This window comes from Colobus angolensis, unplaced genomic scaffold, assembly GCF_000951035.1.
Source record: "Colobus angolensis palliatus isolate OR3802 unplaced genomic scaffold, Cang.pa_1.0 Scaffold82, whole genome shotgun sequence".
NCBI lineage: Eukaryota > Metazoa > Chordata > Mammalia > Primates > Cercopithecidae > Colobus > Colobus angolensis.
Window position 1 is genome coordinate 8,227,125 of NW_012122043.1, and position 5,060 is coordinate 8,232,184.

The following is a 5,060-nucleotide window of genomic DNA, read 5'->3' on the forward strand; positions in this document are numbered from 1 at the left end:
AAAAAAGAAAATGTGTTTCTATTCAGCACCTCTGGTTTTGCCTGTAAAAATGATCCTCCCTTTTCCCCATCCCAGGAGCAGTGATCACCATCCTTTGCTGTCATTCTGCTATCTGGATGGCTGCCCTCATCTTTACACTTGAATAAACTTTTTAAATTGGATCCTAAGCCTTTTGATTATTTTAGGTTGACAGGATGAACATAGTCAATTACAAGCTTCATGGCATCCATAAACTAACTTCAAACCCACATTCCCTGATACAGAGGCCAGGGTGAAAAAAACTCCTGCATTTGGGGACAAGTAGGCTGGGGAGGATGGGGCGACTGTAAAGGGGCAGGGTGAAGGGGCTTTTCCAGTGATGGAACATTTCCGAAATTTGGTTGTGGCAGTGGTTACGCAAATCTACTCATGTGATAAAATTGCATTAAACTATACACACATGAATGAATGCATGTCCAAGTGGTGAAATCTGGGTCCAGGCGTGTTAGTTCATGCCTGTAATCCAAGCACTTTGGGAGACCAAGGCAGGTGGATCACCCGAGGTCAGGAGTTCGAGAACAGCCTGGCCAACGCGGTGAAACCCCATCTCTACTAAAAAAATAAAAAATTAGCCAGGTGTGGTGGTGGGCACCTGTAATCCCAGTTGCTCAGGAGGCTGAGGCAGGAGAATCACTTGAATCCAAGAGGCGGAGGTTACAGTGAGCCAAGATCACACCATTACACTCCAGCCTGGGTGACAAGAACTAGACTCCATCTCAAAAAAAAAAAAAAAAAAAAGGTGAAATCTGATAAAGCCTTTGCCTTGTGCCAATGCCAATTCTCTGGTATTAATCTTGTGTGATAGTTATGTGAGATGTCACCATTAAGAGGAACAGGGTGAAGAGTACACAGACCCTCTCTACACTTTTTCCTCTTCCACTTCCTGTGAAGCTATAATTATCTCAAAATAATAAGTTAAAAGAAAAATGTCTATGCCAAAAGCACACTGGGACACATAGTGGTAAATATCCCTGCACAGCCATGCAATACTTAAGGCACCAAACTTAGCCTGGCTATTTCTTAGAATGTCCTGAATGCAAGTTGAAGCTATGCCATTAAAGCACAATTCAATGAAGTTATCTCCATGGCAGGCCCAAAGGATGGGACCTTCATAGAGAGCTAAGGATTTGTCCAGTTCTGGGATTTACTTGTTTAACTATGTAAGACTCTGCTTTCGTGTTCTTGATCAATAATCTCAATTATTTCTATTTATGGTCTTTAGTCCCAAAAATTTCAAATGGGCCTGATTTGAAATTTTTTGAAATTTCAAAAAATTGAAATTTAAACGGACTCTTAGTGACCACCATAGAGATAACCTCAGTAAAAATTAAAATCAAAATGGACTCTTGAAATACCGTTCACATTTTTTCAAAACTTCTCAATAGACCTACCACACCTATCAGGAGAGACAGCGCTTACAAACTAAGGACCAACAGTTCCTACAGTTTCTCACACAGGAAACTATGCATCACCCTGCAGCCTGACTCACTGGGCTCATTAAAACCCAGAGTGCTGGGCCCCACCTCAAGAGCGTGAGATGTCTGGAGTGAGCCCCAGAGTCTGCATCTCTAGCAAAGTTCCCAGGTGCTGATGAGGTAGCCTCAGGACCACATTTAGAGGACACTGGGCCACAGATCACACCAAGGACCCCCTTGTTCTTAAACTAACAATAAAACGTTTCCAGAGTGTGTAGTCAAATCTTTTCAAAACACATGCTTGTAATTGATGGGATGTTCAAGAGGCGATATCATGTCAATTTTGGCTTTGTGTTCTTGTGTAGTCACAACTTGAACGTCTGAACATTACAATTTGTCCTGCTTGCACATACATACATCTCCATCAGACCAGGAACACCACCCAAATGTCAGTAATAAATAACTGCTATGTATTGTGTCATGTCTATTATGTGCCAGGCACTGTACTTGTAATAAAATAATAATCCATGTAACTCATGGGAAGATGGATCCATGTAAATACTCTTTAGAGTATTTAGATTTTTATTAGTATTAGATTATTATTAGTATTAGTATTAGATTACTAGTTTCTCCTTTAGATGGATGACAAACCAAGGCACAGAGAGGTTAGATATCTTTCCCAAAGTCATATGGCTGATAAGTAGAGGATGCAGAATTCAAAATCAAGCAAGCTGGCCTGAGAGCCCAATCTTAAACATTAAGCTAATTTGTGTGACATGGAAGACATAGATGGTCATCTTAACAACGTGAGTACACTGCCAAAATTTAAACAAAGGATTACAAACCTCATTTTGTTTGTTGAGGGGAGAGGTTGGCCATAGTACTATTTTTATTATCAATGGTTATGAATAATTTTAAATAGTCTAGAAGTCACCCACGAACAACAGAATATTCATGCATCCTTTGAACTCAATGCAAAAAAATAATAGTGTGCTATCTTATTATCCTAAGAAAAAAAGGCTTCTGGCATGTTTTATAAGTTGCTTTTTAGCCCACCTATCACCATGGTCACATCAGTCCTAAAGTGTCATTTTCAAGCAGGATTGTCTAGTTCTAAGTCTCTTTCTGATTAAAAAAAATGGGGTGGGGAAGAAACAAGATGTTCTCCTTTGCACACTGAATGAGAGAGGAAAAACTTGTTCATGCTCTAAGGAAAATGCTCCAAAGGGCCCCACACCAAACCCCAGCCATCTCCACTCTTTGAGCCATCAATTATTCATGAAAATGGTGAGTATAACACTTGCAGAGGCTTCAAATATAAATGACACCATCCAGAGAGATCTCCTTCACTCTTATTTTGGCAGGGGCATGGCAGTGGTGCATACAAGGGTTGAAATAACCTGAAAGGGTCACTAGGCACCTGTGCCTCCACGTCTCAGCCATCACCAGGAGAGAGCTGAGATTTATTTTGTTATAAGCATTATCCTGTTTTTCTAATTGCCTCTATCTGCCAAATTTTTTTTAAGTTTGAATAGATGGATGGAAACTAGGAAAATAGCAAAAGCCAGTGGAGGTTCCCAAAGTCACTGACCCCAAGGTATCCTGCTCCAAAAAGTAGAAGTGAGAAACAGGAGGTAGATACAAGCAGCAGGTGATGCTCCAAGATGCTATTCCCTGAGAACCTTTTAGAACAAGAGGAAAGGTGGGAGTCCGTATGGAGCCTGGACCCCTACTGTCTTCACAGATGCCAAGAATGATATCAGTTCTTAGGCAAGACAAAGATAATAATAATTATTATTATAAATTGTAATGTAATTATAATTTGTAATGTAATTATATTATTTATATAACAATTATATTATTTGTAATATAATTATAAATATATTCATAATAATAATAAACAGCTTTTTTCCAAATTATAAAGAAACATGCATCCAAAGTTACAACCTTGAAAGTAAGTCCCTTGCACTGTCAAGATTTTGACAAGCTAAAACTTCTATCATGGTAAGTATCTTTGTATTAGCACATATAGAATAGACTTAAGGAATAACCACTTCCTTACGTTCAGCTCAAGAATCCTAACACTGAAAAAGTCAGCACTGGCAATAGTGGGCTGAAAATTAAATGGAAATAAAATCTTTAATTATTCATGCAGACCTTCAGTGTTTCTCTCTTGCCTCTAAATAATACAAATGATGAGCTTGTTTCAACGGGCTGGCAGAACGGAAGGAAACACCGTATTTTTAAAAACAAGCCAAATATACCCTCTCCTATCATTATCAAAGAATATTTACTCTTTGAATGCATTATCTCTTGATGTTAATTTACATTTCACCGTAGTCTTGATTCAAGAAAAACTTGTTTTATTATGTTCCCAATAGGATCGCTTCAGATAGTCAGTTGCAGAGTTCAGATGCCAGTGAATGTTTCATTAGAGCTCATTTAGGGAGTTTCTAACTCTTTCAATCAGAAAAAGAAAATTGCAACTCTATTTAAAGTCATTCAAAAATCCGGCAAAGATTTCTACATTTCTAAATAAATCTGAGTGAGGATTAGATATATCTGTGAACCAGCATTTTGCTTATGCCCACAACTCTTTGAGGAATTTAAATTTTTGTCTTCCTTTAGTTTCAAATCTTCAAAGAAAACCTAAATGATGCCCCTCCCAGAGACACAAACTCATACTGTTCTACAAGTTACAGCAATGGCAACATTTAAGGAGAAGCAAAAAGCAAAAGTTGATGACATACCGTAAGTGATGGTTTTTATCAAGCAGGATTTTCTTTCACCCAAGGATCCTGCTGGTCTCTCCGCACAGGGGGAGGAAAGCTTTTATAACTGGAATCTTCTTAGCCCCGCCTTCTTCTCTGAGGTTCTTTTAAGCAGAGGAACAAAAAACTTAAGCCACTGAAATTGCAAGAAGACTCCTACAGCCTCCGCGCACAGTAGCAATTTAGCAATGGAATATGAGTAGGGAATGGATAATTAGCGAACATGATATTTTAAATGCTAATAAAGAAATGATACCAAATTCCCAATCTTAGCTTGACAATAACACCATAGTATGAAATCATTCTAATATTTAATTTCTGCAATTAATGGCACATTTTAAAACCGCAAATAAAATGGGAAATGCTCATTATAGAAAGTGATGAAAAGATTAATTAATAAATTAAGAGCTCTTAATTAAGATCAGAAAAAAACTATTAGAGGAAATTTAACCAACATTGCTTTTTCGCAGATTTTGTGAACTTTCCTCACACCAACTAAATGCAGTATTGAGCCAGGCAAGAGGGCATCACAGAGGTGAGCAAATCTAACTTTATCCATTTACAGCTATTTCCTGTCCCCTTGAAATTATACTTTGGAAGAACTCTCCCAGAAGAAATAAGTAACAATTGTCAGTGGGCAACTTTCGGTCATTTTACTTAAATCATGTGCCATCAACATAATAGTTATATTATAACAAATGTTCCTTTGTGTTGGTCGTTGTTTCTATTATGTTATTTTCATATGAAGCGTATGTCATAGAGAAATACAAATAGGATAGTGTATTTTAGGAACTGATTGCAAAAGACAGACACTTGCAAAAAGGTTAGAGATGAA

At 37.8% G+C, this 5,060-nt stretch overlaps 1 protein-coding gene across 1 annotated transcript in view; it reads right to left on the reverse strand.

Moving 5' to 3' along the window:
• Positions 1-4,235, reverse strand: part of TRPM8 (transient receptor potential cation channel, subfamily M, member 8) — a 98,983-nt gene extending 94,748 nt beyond the window's left edge. Inside the window, exon 1 of the mRNA XM_011929628.1 lies at positions 4,205-4,235. The gene's annotated coding sequence lies outside the window, so the exon portion shown is untranslated. The remainder of the gene's footprint in view (positions 1-4,204) is intronic.
• Between the last annotated feature and the right edge of the window lie 825 nt (positions 4,236-5,060).